A 16,172-nucleotide genomic window follows, 5' to 3' on the forward strand; every position below is an offset into this window, starting at 1 on the left:
GTTAAAGTTGCTGACTCACAAGAAGTGCCAATAAAGGGGGAGGGGACTGGAATGTTGGTTTGCCAGACACCAAGTGGTACCAAAGAGATTTACCTTAGAAATGCACTCTGGACTCCAGGGATTTCTAATAATTTGATCTCTGTCAGTGAGGCAACCAATAAAGGATGTTCAGTACTATTTGAAGAAAATTTCTGCACAATTTCTCGAGATGGTGTGATTATATGCACAGCTACTAAGAGAAAAGGAACCAGGAAGTTGAAGTGAAATGTCTAGGTGACATTACATACTACCTTGGAATACAAATTGAAAGAGAGGAAGTTAGATCCTTTCTACTGAACCAAAAACAAAAGATTCAAGACCTACTTAAGAGTCTAGGACTGAAGGATGCACATTCAGCACCTACACCAATGTAAGTAGGATACTTGAAACCGGACCAGAACAATCAATCATGGGAAGAAAACAAAAGCTACAGTACATGCCCTGGTCACCTCTCGCCTAGACTACTGTAATGCGCTCTACGTGGGGTTACCCTTGAAAACGGTCCGGAAGCTGCAACTGGTACAGAATGCGGCAGCTCGTCTGATTAAAGGCAGCCGCCGGCAAGATCACATCACTCCAGTGCTGAAGGAGTTGCACTGGCTACCGGTTGCTTACCGGGCCCAATTCAAGGTGTTGGTTTTGACCTTTAAAACCCTATACGGTTTTAGCCCAGTCTATCTGAAGGAGCGCCTCCAGCATCGTCAGGGATGCTGCTCAACAAGATCAGCCTCAGAAGACCTTCTCTCGATCCCACCGGTTAAAACAGCTAGACTGGTGAGGACTAGAGAGAGGGCTTTTTCAATAGTGGCCCCCACCCTGTGGAACTCTCTCCCAAATGATCTCCGCCATGCCCCTTCTATGATGAGCTTCCGCCGGGCCTGGAAGACCTGGCTCTTCAGGCAGGCTTTTGGGGTGGGTTAGGTTTTTATTGTTATGGTTTTAAATGTTAACATTTTAATGTATTGTTTTTATCTTGTATGTCGCCCAGAGTGGCTGGACATCCAGCCAGATGGGCGACTAATAAATTTATTATTATTATTATTATTATTATTATCATCATCATCATCATTATTATTATTATAAGCTATAGGAAAACTCCTATACATCAGCACAATAACCAGACCAGACGTGGTGGCACCAGTGGGATACCTTTGCAGAAAAACCAGCTTGCCAACCAAGAAAGACTGGGAAGCAGTCAAGAGAGTGGCAAGATATCTGAAAGGCACTGCAAACCTAAAACTAAAGCTATCAACTACTCAAGATCCCAAGCTTCTGGAATATGCTGATGCTGACTGGGCTGGAGACACCAAAGATTGCAAATCAACCAGTGGAAACCTGTTCTACTATGGGCAGTCACTTATCTGCTGGGCAAGCTGAAAGCAAGAGACTGTAGCTCATTCATCTACAGACATAGAGTATGTATCAGCTGATGAAGCATGCAAGGAAATGATGTGGCTCTGCAAGCTTCTACGAGACTTAGGCATATCAGAATACTTGAGGACAATCAAGCCTGCATAAGACTCGCAGAATCAGAAGGACAAAGTTCTCACATGAAGCACATCAATGTGAAGTTCCACTACCTAAAAGACATAAGGGAGAAAGGACTTCTAGAGATGACCTACTGTCCAACAGAAGAGATGACAGCTGATGCATTGACCTAGCTGTTGGGCAAAGTCCGACACCAGGAGCTATGAGGCAAGATGAACCTTGTAGAGTGAACCAAGTTCTCGTTGAGAAGGGATGTTGGAATATGTGGTTCAACTAGAACTTGTGGGTTGAGGCTATATGGGGGTTAAAAGGATAGATAGAGAGGAGACCTGATTGCTAGACTAATACCTATCCTTTGGTCTCCTGCTGACTCTCCCTTTCTGCTAGCCTGATATGCTTAGGATGTTGACCACATCTTCCTGTCTCCTTCCTTCCTTTTTTCTCTTGAGAGGGAAAGCAGACATCTTGGCTTTGTCTCTCCCTCTCCTCCAAGCATGAGGGCAAACACTAGGCTTAGTGTTTGCATCTGCAATTTAGCTAGTTAGCTAGATGTTGAATTCTTTCCCATCAAGTACGTACTTCCAGAATAAAGTAGTTATTTGTTATTTTAAAGCTTAGTCTCTGTCTGACCAATTCCAAGGAAGGTGTAATCTTTAGCAAAGATTCAAACACACAAAGCTCACTCAAATGCTCAAATACCTAATTTCACTACTCTGCAACACTGAAGAGCTGAGAGAGGAAAAGAGGCTAAAAGTGAAGAAAAACACACACACACCAAAAAGAGCCACCTGGAGAAGACCATGGAAGAAAGAACAGCCCTCACACAGCATTTATCCAGCAGCGGCTCCACAGCCAGGGTGTGAGAAGGGGCCTCCCAGCTCAGGATGAGGGGACAGCAGGCAAGTCTGAGAGACTCTAATGGTTGTGAATAACTCAATTATTCGATTCCATACCCTCCTGTTGTTTTGTGGAGAGAGCAGAAACTTACTTTGAATGATATCTTCTGCTGTGGACACACTAGTCATTTCAAAAACAGCCAGAATGTTTTTTTTTTTGTTCGGCTGCTTTTTAAAGCAACTCTGCCCTTGACTGGACACATCTCCCTTCTCCACTGCTGCTTTCAGATCTTCACTCAGAGACTCTGGATTTTTGGGGCCCTCTCTGGGTGAATCACCTTAATCTCTGGACTCTCAGTTTTCTTTTAAAAAAAAAAATTAAGTTTCTAGGGGTCTGGTTCAAGAGATATACACCAAAACATCAGCCACCCTCCCACAACGTATGTTAAATGAGCTCGTAGCTGGCTGTTCTAACCCCACCCTTTCAGGTTTGTAGCCAATAAGTGCAGTCAGATTTGTGATTGACAAGGTAGTAGCTATAAGGTAGTAGCTAGACCCCATCACAAGGCCAGAAAACTGTTGTTTTTTTCCTGCTTGTCTGAAAATCTCATAAACTGAGTGTCCTGCCCATCTTTGAAAGACTCAGTCACAGACGTGTCTGTGGTTTTTTCTTTTTTTATTACGGTCATGGATACATCAAAAACAGTGCGCCTCATTAACCTAACTAAGCTTGCTAGGAACTTTGGCCCTAAACTAACTCTGACTAAGCATGCTAACACAGAGCACTAAGACACTGACTCAGCAACAGGATCCCCTCTGGAGTTAACTTAAGTAGGCCTGGATCATGCACACACATTGAGGCTCCCCCTCAGCTCTGAGGGGGACTGTTGAACCTGTCTCTGGTGCCTCTGTGTGTGGGGCGAAGGTGGTTTGATCTCTGGCTCCCCCTCTGGTGGAGGGGGGCGTCTAACAGTCAGTTCGGGTGTGGGAAACTGGGGAGTGCTAGGTGGGGAAATGTCCGACATGCCTGGCTACATCTCAGGGTAGTGGGGGGGTGTCCCTCTGAGGAGTGTCAGATGAGCTAGGTGGTGATTCTGCAGGGAAATCGGGAGCAGGCGGAACTGTACTGTCTGAGATGGAGTTGGGGTGTCCTGCATGTTCACCCCACTGTCCTCCCACACCTTGGGCTCCCAATCCAAATCCTCATCTTCTGACTCGCCTTTGACCAGCCCCTCCCTTCTGCCTGGCTCACGACATCAAGTAAGTATATAGCATTCAGTCTTTGTCTCCCTTGTGTGCGGGAGTCAAACAAGTTTTCTTGGGCTGTTGAACTGGGCAGTGTTCTGAAAATCTTCCCAATATGAAGCTTTAATCCAGTACTCACTTTTCTGGGAGTAAGGCTGCAAAGCTAATCCCTCATTCCCAAAGTAAACCCCACTGAATTCAATAGGACTAACTTTTGAGTAGACATGGTTAGGATTGTGCTGTAAATTAATGGGAGCAATTAGGCAGGGCTTACTTAGGTATCACTGTTTTTATTATGTAGGAAACTAATACTGATTTTATTTTTTAAAAAAACAACATTATTTTTAAAGCAATTAGGCAGGGCTTACTTAGGTATCACTGCTTTTATTATGTAGGAAAAAATGTTTTGCAATGACCAACTGGTTTTGACAATAAACTATTTGGAAGATTACTTTTAAAAAGTAATAAATTACAGTTACAGTTACATGCCCCCCCCCAAAAGTAGTAATTACCGTTACAATTACAATTTCTCTGAAAGTAACTGATTACTTTACTTTTCTTCCAAAGTAATCACTACAATTACATTTTAGTTACTTAAAAAAAATACCTACAAGGTGCTGGCCTTGGCTGCTGCACATCTAAGTAGCCTAAAACAACATTAAAAATAAACAAACACATGCAGAGGTAGTAGAATAATTATTTTTATTCATAAGATAGCAATGGTGGTCTCTCCGCTGGTAAGGGTGGTGGGGAGGGAGGCTGAGGCCACTACTCAGACCTTTGCATGTCAAACCAAGTGCAACCCCCCCCTCAGCCAGCCAGCACAATCTCTCTCACTTAACCACCTCCCAGACCCTGCCCTGCCACCAGCTAAGGGACACTCACTCAAGCAAACATTTTCCCCTGAGATGAAAAAAAGTTAAAATACTGCAAATGCAGCACAGTAGCCAGAGAGGGTGGTGGAGGCCACTTTGTGTGCCAAGTGCAAACACAGTATTCTCTCTCTCTCTCTCTCTCTCACTCTCTCACTCTCTCACTCTCTCACTCACTCACTCACTCACTCACTCACTCACTCTCTCTCTCTCTCTCTCTCTCTCACACACACACAGACACAGACAGACACAAACACACACTGTCATCTTTCACCTCCACAGTTCTTTATCTCCATTCTGCTGCTGCCTCCTTCTCCTCCTTTATCCATGTTCTTGACCTCCGGATCCTTTTTCCCTCCACTCCATTCTTCACCACCACTATCCATTTTTTTAAATAATTGTTTTCTCCACTCCACCCCGTCTCACTCTCTGCCTCCTCCCTTGTCACCTCCTACCCATCCACAGAGCATGAGGAAAGAGTGACACTGCACAGAAGCCCAGTTTGTGCTGATAGGGTCTCACTCATGTCAGCAATCGTGTCACAGCATTCTGCACTAACTGCAGCCCCTGGGTCAGGTTATGCTGCATGGGGATTTCTGTGACCTCGGCTGACTGGCTGCCAGAAATTTATAGTTTTGGTTTTTGATTAGGAATCCTGACTGGTTGTGGGATGCCGAGTTTTCTGCCTTACGCATAGGAATCTTGTGGTTGGTATGGTATTGCATTTAGGAAATCATCACTCTTATTTTTATTTTTTATTTGCATTTCATTTACCTTTAACCTCGTTGCTTCTATGGATGTAAGGAAATAACAGTGGTTCCATGTGCTCAGCTCAAGCCCCTTAAACCCACTGGTGATGCACCTTGTTGTTTCCATGATGGTTGTTTCTTGCCCAATAGTGGTAAAAGAGTATTCACATACTGGGCAGTGTCGCTGCAACTGCTGTTGTTCCCAAGCTGCTGCCTGGGAAGGTAGACCAAATCATGTGTGTTTTCTCTGTCAGTTATTATTCACTGGAATTGCATTGGCTGTCCAAGTGAGTTTATAGCAGCCCACAAGATATGCAGAAAAGGGTAGAGAATCTTCTTAACTCTTACTCATTTCTCAGACCTCTTTCTGAAGTGAATGGTCAAATCTGTAAAGAAATTTGTAGCAGCCATGTTAAAAGGTAGGGGCTGTGCATTTCAGGCATGGGGTTGCCATCCCTGCTTGGATAATGGATATCTTCGCAGAGGATCCCTAGTCAAGCCCTACCAACATCACAATCCAAACCATACCTAGTCAAAAGTAAGTCCTATTGAGTTATATGGGGCTTAGTCCCTTTGTAAGTATGCTTAGAATTGCAGCCTTCAGGGGTATCCATCTTTACTCCTGAGTGCTCCCATCTAACATCTCCACAACACTAGGCTCCTTTCTTCCTACAATGGACTTCTGGTGAGTGGTCTGGCCTAAGGGAACTTAAATCCTTCTTGCCAGAAGCAAGTAGGCCAAATCACATGTTCCCTACCCAGGCTCCATCTTTTAGGTAAGATTAATTTTAAGGATGATCTTAATCTTAATTTCCAATCAGATAAATGTTTTTGTTTGAATTGTATGCGCCAAGCAACTGTGGTTGATGATTAATGTATCATGCTTAATAACATCACTAGGGACCTACCCCTATGCCATCACTAGGGCCTGCCCCTGAAATCTCAGGGTTTGAGATTTTTCTGACCTGGCAACCTGTAGTCTCTGCCTGAGACTACAGCGAAACATTTCCATTGGCCACACGTGGAAAACAAACGGGTTGATCTACCAATCAAATGTGAAATCTGCCTGAAGCTTTTTTTAAAAACGGGTTGATCTACCAATCAAATGTGAAATCTGCCTGAAGCTTTTTTTAAAAAAATGCCCTCAAGCTGATGAAGTGTTACGGTAAAAAAGGGCAGAGTTTCAATAGTGGCATGTGGCCCCGTTTTCAGAAAAGAGAGGTGGAGATGCACTGGAACCAGCACAACAGTAAGTGTGTCTCTACCCTTTATTTGGGCTGTTCCTCTTGCTTTGTCATTCCAACCTTCCCTCACTCCTAGTCCTGCTTGTCAGCTAAACACTACTCGTTTCCCCATTTGACTGAGCTTTCTCTATATCCTTTCAGAGAACATGCTAAATGGCAGATTCCAGGATGAACAGGATGTTATTTTTCAAGCAAAAACAAGATGCACGCACGCCTTTCACATATTGTCTAGATCAGGCATGCTCAAACTGTCTTCCAGGGACCACCAGTGGTCCATGAGCTTCATTCAAGTGGTCCATAACTGGTCTGTGAAGAGCAGTGGGCACAGCATCTGTGAACAGCAGGCACAGGGGCTGCTCCATCATTTTTAGAATCCAGAAGTGTGCCTGGAAAGTGCGTGGGGACAGGCTGGAAGTGACAGGGGAAGCACTTGGAAGGAGTGGAAAGGATTAGCAGCAGAGTGAAAGGGAGGCTAGAATTAGGACTTTTAATCTTGATTGAACACAAATTATACCTCATCTAGCACAGTGCATTACAATTGCTACAACAGGCAGAAAAAATATTGATTGGTCTGCTAAGACCGTGAGTGATTTTCAAGTGGTACATGGGAGAAAAAGTTTGGGAACCGCTGGTCTAGATATGTAGTAAAAAAGGGTTAGGTGGACTGGAGCAGAGGAAAGGCAGGTTTGTTATCAATTAAATAAACTCTTCCAAGGTTTTAAATGGTGGTCTTTTCCCTACTTCCTAGGAAAGCTTTTTGTGTCTCAAAAGGAAAGCTTTCTATTATTTTATTATTTTATTTATACCTCGCCCTTCCTTCCAGTAGGAGCCCAGGGCGGCAAACAGAAACACTAAAAACACTTTAAAACATCATAAAAAGACCTTAAAATACATTAAAACAAAACAGCATTAACAACATTTTTTAAAAGTTTAAAAACATCTTTTTTTTAAAAAAAAGGGTTAAAGACATATTAAAAGCAATTCTAACACAGACGCAGACTGGGATAGGTCTCAACTTAAAAGGCTTGTTGGAAGAGGAAAGTCTTCAAAAGGTGCCGAAAAGATAACACAGATGGCGCCTGCCTAATATTTAAGGGGAGGGAATTCCACAGGATAGCTGCCACCACACTAAAGAATGAAGAATGCGGATTCTTCTGTAAGAGGAGTGAGAATTCCTTCCCCGCCTCTTGGAGTGGCTGACACATGGGTGAGTCACTGCATATGGATAGCACATGATTGTATGCACCAGGGAGACAACATGGTGGCTTCAACGTGTTCAGTGGAGTTCTATGCTTGACAGTGTTTTGTGCCCAAATGGAGCATTTGGCTGGACACAATTCAATGCCATCTCATGAAGTAGTCTCTCTTGGAGATGTGGATGTTTCATTTGTGATGACCTCAAGCTTTAGTTCCTTATTCTCTTCTGTATATTTTGGCTATTATTAGCATGGGGGCCCAACCATGCCCAACAGTGTTACACCCAAATGAAGCTTTGGCTAACTCCCTTTATATGACACGCTAAGAGAAACTGAAATTACACTGTTTCAGCGCTAGCTGTGTACTCAGACTGGTGGAACAGGCATCAAGTACAAAAGTTTAAACCAAAACTTAAGGGCTTCTAATGCTAATAAAATACCAGGTCTTTGAACGAGTGGTGGCAGGCCAGCTCCTAACACTCTTGGATGAGACCAATTATCTGGATCCATTTCAGTCGGGTTTCAGGCCTGGTTTTGGCATAGAAACAGCCTTGGTCACTATCAGCAATGTATTACAAATGCTTGGAGGAGGAACTTTTACTACCTTTACAGTATACAATGAATTCTATTTTACAAGAGGGGAAGATACCGGATAGTTGGAAAAATGCCAATATAACATTAATACCTAAAGAGGAGCAGGATTTAACTAAAACAAAAAATTATCGGCCAATATCTTTACTGAATAATGACTATAAAATTTTTACAATGATTTTGGCTGAAAGAATGAAAATAATATTGCAACAATTTATTCAGGAAGATCAAGCGGGGTTTTTACCTAAAAGACAATTACGTGATAATGTCAGGAATTTTTTGAATGTGTTGGAATATCTAGAACAACGAAATGACATACAAGCTGCTTTGATTTTCTTGGATGCTGAGAAAGCATTTGATAATTTGAATTGGAAATTTATGTTTAAGGTTCTAGAGCAAATGGACTTTGGAGATAATTTTATAAAATGGATCAGATCGATTTATACATCACAGAAGGCACAGATAATTGTCAATGGGGATTTAACGGACTCATGTGAAATACAAAAGGATACAAGACAGGGATGTCCATTGTCCCCCCTTCTATTTATTCTGGTTTTAGAAGTGCTGCTTAGAGACATAAGGCAAGACAAAAGGATTTCGGGAATAAAGATAAAAAAAGAGGAATATAAATTGAGAGCATTTGCTGATGACTTGATAATTGTATTAGAAAATCCCTTGGAAGGAATCAAAGTATTGATGGATAAATTAGAAGAATTTGGACCATTAGCAGGATTTAAGATCAATAATCAAAAAACGAAGATGCTGGTGAAAAATTTATCTTTAAGAGATCAAAAAGAATTAATGGAGAAGATAGATTTTAAAATAGAAGAAAAGGTGAAATATTTAGGTATCATTATGACAAATAAAAATTCAAAGTTGTTTCATAATAATTATGAAAAACTATGGACAGAGATTAAGAAAGATTTGTTAAGATGGGATAAATTACAGTTGTCATTAATGGGTAGAATATCTGTAATAAAAATGAATGTATTGCCGAGAATGATGTTTCTATTTCAAACAATACCTGTGATATCCTCTGATCTACCTTTCAAACAATGGCAAAAAGATATTTCTAAATTTGTTTGGCAGGGGAAAAAACCAAGAGTTAAATTTAAATTATTACAAGATGCCAAAGAAAGAGGAGGGCTGGGATTACCAAATTTGAGACTTTATTTTGCTGCTTGTTGCTTAGTCTGGATAAAGGAATGGATTCTATTGAGGAATAAAAGATTATTGGATTTGGAGGGTCACAACCTGAAGTGGGGATGGCATGGATATCTATGGTATGATAAAGTAAAAGTTAATGTGGATTTTAATAATCATTTTATAAGACGTCCTTTGTTGAATATATGGAATAAATACAAAACAAGGTTTTTTTCAAAAATACCACTATGTGTTTCAAGTCAAGAAGCATTTTATAGAAGAGAAATGGTTAACTTACCAAGAACTATTAGAAAATGTGCATGGTGAATATATAATGAAAGAGAGAGAACAACTAATAAAGGAAGGATATAGTTCACAATGGTTTGCCTATTTACAATTGTTAGAAAGATTTAAAACGGAGAAGAAAATGTATGGGTTTGAAATAAATAAATCTGATTTTGAAATAGGTTTGTGTACAAATGATGAATGCATAATTGCAAAAATGTATAAATTTTTATTGAAAATGGACATGGAAGAAGAACAAGTAAAAGAGTGTATGGTTAAGTGGGCAAAAAAATTTGGTTATAATATACAAATGGATCAATGGGAAAATATGTGGAAAAAAGGTTTGAAATTTACATTATGCTATAATCTTAAAGAAAATTTTTATAAAATGATGTATCATTGGTATATGACTCCAGAAAAGTTGTCAAAAATGTATAGTAATGTTTCTAATGTATGTTGGAAATGTAAACAACAAGAAGGATCTTTTTATCATATGTGGTGGTTGTGTAAACAGGCAAAATTATTTTGGGCACAGATAGGTAGGATGATGCAAAAAATCTTAGAGATAAATATTCAGTCAAAACCAGAATTTTTTTTATTGGGTTTTATGGATAAACAAAAGGAAAAGAAATATGGAAGAATAATATTATATATGATCACGGCAGCAAGATTACTATATGCACAAAAGTGGAAAATGGAATCGATACCAACAATGGAAGAATGGCTATTGAAATTAATGGACTTAGTTGAGATGGACAAATTGACATGTCTTATTAGAGAAAAAATGACAGATACATTTCTTAAGGAATGGAAGCCTCTTTTGGACTTTTTGTTGAAAGAAAAAATGAAATGATGATAATGGGATTTGACGATTAATTAAGATAGACTTTGGAAAAAAGTGAATTTCGTATGTTCTAGGAGACAGGTTTGATATATATTATATACTTATAGCTGATCTGTAACAAATCGGAAGTCAAGTTTTTTCTTTTTATTTTATTTTTTTCTGTTGTATTGATTTTGTTGTATTTGTATTTGTTTTTATAAAAATTTGAATAATAAAAAAATTATTATAAAAAAAAAGAAACAGCCTTGGTCGCCCTGTATGATGACCTCTGTTGGGAGAGAAACATGGGGAGTGTAACTCTGTTGATTCTCCTTGATCTCTCAGCGGCTTTCGATACCATCGACCATGGTATCCTTCTCGGAAGTCTGGCTGAGTTTGGAGTGGGAGGGACTGCATGGCGATAGTTCAACTCCTACTTGGCGGGTTGGCTCCAGAAGGTGGTGCTTGGGGAACATTGTTCGGCACCCTGGACTCTCCAGTATGGGGTTCCGCAGGGGTCAGTTCTATCCCCCATGCTGTTCAACATCTACATGAAACCGTTGGGTGCAGTCATCCAGAGCTTTGGAGTGCGTTGCCATCAGTATGCTGATGACACGCAGCTCTATTTCTCCTTTTCATCTTCTTCAGGTAAGGCTGTCAATGTGGTGAACCGGTGCCTGGCTGCAACAATGGACTGGATGAGGGCTAATAAACTGAGGCTCAATCCAAACAAGACTGAGATGCTGCTAGTGGGTGGTTTTTCTGACCAGATGGCGGATGTCCAACCTGTCCTGGATGGGGTTGCACTCCCCCTGAAGGAGCAGGTTCATAGCTTGGGGGTTTCTCCTAGAACCATTTCTGTCACTTGAGGCTCAGGTAGCATCGGTGGCACGGAGTGCCTTCTACCAACTTCGGTTGGTGGCCCAGCTATGCCCCTATCTGGACAGGGATAACCTGGCTTCAGTTGTCCATGCTCTGGTAACCTCCAAGTAAATTACTGCAATGCGCTCTACGTGGGGCTGCCTTTGAAGACAGTTCAGAAACTGCAGCTTGTGCAAAATGCAGCGGCCAGATTGGTAACAGGGACCAGATGGTTCGAACATATAAAATCGATTCTGGCCCACTTGCACTGGCTGCCTGTATGTTTCTGAGGTCGATTCAAGGTGCTGGTTTTAACCTATAAAGCCTTACATGGCTTAGGACCACAATATCTAATAGAACACCTCTGCCGACATGAACCCACCCGTACACTATGCTCCACATCGAAGGCCCTCCTCTGGGTGCCTCCTCCAAGGGAAGCTGGGAGTCTGGCACCAAGGGAGAGGGCCTTCTCAGTGGTGGCCCCCAAATTATGGAATGATTTCTCTGACAAGGTGCGCCTGACACCAACTCTGTTATCTTTTCGGTGCCAGGTCAAGACTTTCCTCTTCTCCTGGGCATTTTAGCATGTGCATTTAAATTGCTTTTTAAAAATGTGTTTTTAAATTTGTATATTTGTTTTTAATGTTTTTACTTGTTGTAAGCAGCCCAGAGAGCTTCGGCTATGGGGCGGTATACAAATGCAATAAATAAATAAATACCATGGATATGATTTTTTAAAAAAATATTCAATATCTTTAAATAATTATTAAACAATATGGGCACAATTCAGCCAAATTTAGGACTTTAAAGTCCCACTGTTTTTCATGGAAATGTTTAAGAGTTCGTCTATTTGTTCAGTTCTCCGATTTGAAGTTGGTAGGGCTTTGAAGCAGTCCTGTAGCCAGCCGTCCTTGTTAGGTGAGGCAGCCACATTTCTAGCTAGGGCATTTGGGGGGGAGGTGCATAGCATCAGCCAATCCCCCCCCAACTCAATGGTAGAGAAAAGGTGAGGGCCAGGCCAGGGAAAGGGAAAGGCAACAACCTTCCCCCTCACTCCTCCTCCATGCAGTGAGTGTGTTAACTTACATAATGGGCTATGCAAAGATTACATTAAGAAAAAAATTAGTATGGACATCAGGAATTAAATGACTGGCATATTTATTGTTTCATAAGAAAAAAGGATGTTAGGGATACAGTGAACAAGGGGATATCAAGAGGTATTAAGTCATCCTTGAGAGTATCTCCTTCTTGTCTTGTTCCTGATCTTTAGATTTTTCTTCCTGTTGGACAATGAAGGGAAAACCTTTTAACTGATTGCTACACAAAGGACTAACTAAGCACTTGGAAATTAATTGTGGAAAGCAATTGGATTTCCCCCCCCCCCGATTGCTGGGTTGATTTTTCTGTCCAGAAATCCTGAAAAGGCCTCATGCTGAGATGTACACATTTGGAAAATCAGAAATTAGGCCTGAGTTACAGCCTAGATACCAAACAACCAGCTAACTGTGTTGTGCACAGCAATGTTTCTATTCCTTTAGGGCTGTTTTCACCCTTTGCCATCAAGTACTCAAGAAAAAGAAGAAAAAATAGCCATGATTGTGAGTACAGTGAGTGCTTTAGCAGAGTAAAGGGTAATTTAGGGTAGATATTTTTTCAGATCACTTTAAGTTATCTCTTTATTTCACCCTTTAGCAATAAGCACCTAATCCTGCTATACTCATCATAAAAATTGCAGAGTAATCAAACTCTTACTTCTTATTTTAGGCTAACATGCATCTTTATTGCTGGCTGGGTAGAGAACACAACTGAAAAGGAAAAGTAGAGCTAAGGAAAGTCTAAGAGGTGGAGTCTAACTCTAGTCCATAAAGCAAAATTATAATAGTTAACTCGAGTCACATTCAGGGCCAGCACCTGGCACGACTGGGCCCTTGGGCAGCAAGTTGTCCCAGGGCCACGTCATCATGCTCCCCAACTCTTCTCAATGCAGGCAGCATGGGCTTAAATAAACATGCCTGCCTGCCATCACCCAAGATGATGGAGGGGGCTTCAACCCCTTACAGATGCCCTCACTGCAATCTTGGGTGATGGCAGGCATATATGTTCAGTGCGCTAATTTCAGGCAGCATGCTTCTGAAAACCAGTTGCCAGAAGCCTCAGGAGGGAAGAGTGTTCTTGCACTCGGGTCCTGCTTGTGGGCTTCCCCCAGGCACCTGGTTGACCACTGTGAGAACAGGATGTTGGACTAGATGGGCCACTGGCCTGATCCAGCAGGCTCTTCTTATGTTCTTATGCTGACTCAGTGATGTGAGATGTAGCTGGAGTGGGCAGGCCTATTTAAGCCCACACCACCTGCATGAGGGGTGTTTCCTGGGAGCTCCACCCTCCACCCTCCCAGCCTAAGGATGGCCCCTTTGGGAGACCTTCTGGGCCACAGGGGCCTTCGGCCAATGCCTGACCTGGCCACTCACTGGTGCCAGGCCTGGTCATGTTGCTGTACAGGCTGTTTTTTTCCCAGGATCACTTAAATAATTATTATGATCATGAAAATCCACCCTCAGCCAGGGAAAGTATTGAATGAGCAGACTTTTGAGGGCTTTTCCAAAAAAGGCTTTTGTTGTGCACATGCTTTGCCTTATTCACAGACTTTTTCAGGGGGTCCTATTCTTAAATTGCTCCTATTCTTAAAACAAGCTGATGTTCTGGAAATGGATGCTGTCATTGTCTGTCAGTGGTAGTACTGCACCCCTAGCCTCACCCTGGCTACAAGGCTGCATGAAGTGCTTAACTAGCTGGATAATTGCCACTAGGAGTTACAATATTTTAAGATTTGGTACACCTTATATGTGGATGCAATAATTTGTTACCATTTAGTTTATATTATTAGAGCAATCATTAAACTTGTTCTGTAAGTTTAGAATAAAATGGTAAACTTACAATAATTCATTTAAAATATTTGATAGAAGTTATTAAAATTGTATAAATTTGGTTTTTGGTATACATTGTGTAAAACAGTTATTCCAGTTAAGTTCATGGCTTATTTACCTAAACAAAAAAGGTGATATCATGCATGTGTGATATCATTCATTGTGAATTCATATAACCATTCCAACAGAAAAAAAGTATATGGGTGAATGACTTCCTTTTTTCTGGGGAAAATCAAGTTAGGATTGTATTTTATACATCAAAATATGCATAAAATCATGCTCTATGTGTTTTGTTAAGACATGGAGTGCCTAAAACCATTCTTTGGAAAATTTAGTTCAAACATTTATTTTTTCTCCATTTTTTTAAACAAAATTCCAACTTATTTTGGCCATAAATTTGAAGTGCTATATATCAACTTGAAGCCTGAGGTGTGCTCTTTCAGATGGTATAGGATTCTTCTATCATAGTTATTCAAGAAATATTGAGTTGTATCCAGAAGAAGGTGCAGGAAATTACCAGGGGAGTGATTCCGGGAAACTTTTTGTATGTGATAGAGCTCGCATTTTTGAGCATTTGGGTGTATGATATGTTTTTGTTGCAGTAAGCAGTAAGCTTGAAGTTAAACCACAGGTTGACTGGACTACGTACGCTTTCTCTTTTCTTAAGTTGTCAATTTCATTATTGAGACCCCCCCTTTTATAGTTAATTTGTGCATGCATCCACTGTGTTAATATTGTCTATTAATTATTTTTAGCAGAACCTAAACTGGAACCCTGCTACTCCATACTTATTCCTTTCCATTTTTCAATAAAACTACAGCATTTTTTAGTTTTTAATTTTGCATTGCACAATCTCATAAATGTAGCATTTAAAAACAATGCTGAGTTGGAAATTACTCTTGCTCTGTGTTTCCTGTTGATTTAAGTCAATAAATGTTTGAAGACACATTTGTTCAGCAGTTTCCAAATGGGGTGCCACTCCTGCACTGTGCAAAGAGGTTTTTCCGTCTGGTGAGTTTGTTAACTGGCCCTCTGGGCTGTGGACCATCTTTTGCCACTTTGAACAGAATGGATTAGGCTGGGGGTATAAGAGAGCCACCGTTGCCCATGTCATTTCTCCTGCTATCTATGATCAAATAGATCTGAAGGTTTTTAACAGAGCTTCAAAAACATGCAAAATCTGTTTGACTAGAGATAATAATGGGAAAAAAAATGAGAGTGTACATTATGAACAACAATGGCTGTTTTGTACCAACTGTGGAAACCAGCTTTCAGTTTCTTCCACACATTTTTAAACTGTTTTGGTATTGAACTGTTGTAAAAGAACATGAAGTTTGATCGTGTAAATAATTCATGAGACTTTGCGACAAGCCTAGGATGGAAGCTTATTTTTCATGTCAAACAATTCTTTATTTTTTATGGTACAAATTAAAAGTGACAGATCTGAAGCTGTTAAGAAATACACAAAGTGCAGCTTTACTGACCATACAGATATTGCTCTAGTTTAAGTACAGTTTTTGTCCGTTTTTAATTTTTTTCAAATGTTAAGCAACCTGTGCAGATAAATCAGCTTTGGTTTCAAAGTCAGAACAGTAAGGGACTTGAAATAAACCAGTTTGGCTTCTTGGTCACAAGTCCTCCACATCAACTCCTTTTTTCTTAAAAAACAAAATAAAAAGAAATGAAGAATACAATGCAGTCCATTTCATTCTCTGCCACCTTTCCTACTGCACTTACCATGCATGGAAAAGCAGGTCTCCTTTGCAGTGCTTTGTAAGTAACCCTGGTGACCATTTTGTAGATTATGAGTGCAAGGAGTTAAGCACTACTGCTGTACAGCCTCCCTTTACTTTACAGGGGCCTGTGTCAGAGCCAT

The sequence above is a fragment of the Rhineura floridana genome, chromosome 10 (genome assembly GCF_030035675.1).
Source record: "Rhineura floridana isolate rRhiFlo1 chromosome 10, rRhiFlo1.hap2, whole genome shotgun sequence".
NCBI classification, from domain to species: Eukaryota; Metazoa; Chordata; class Lepidosauria; order Squamata; family Rhineuridae; genus Rhineura; species Rhineura floridana.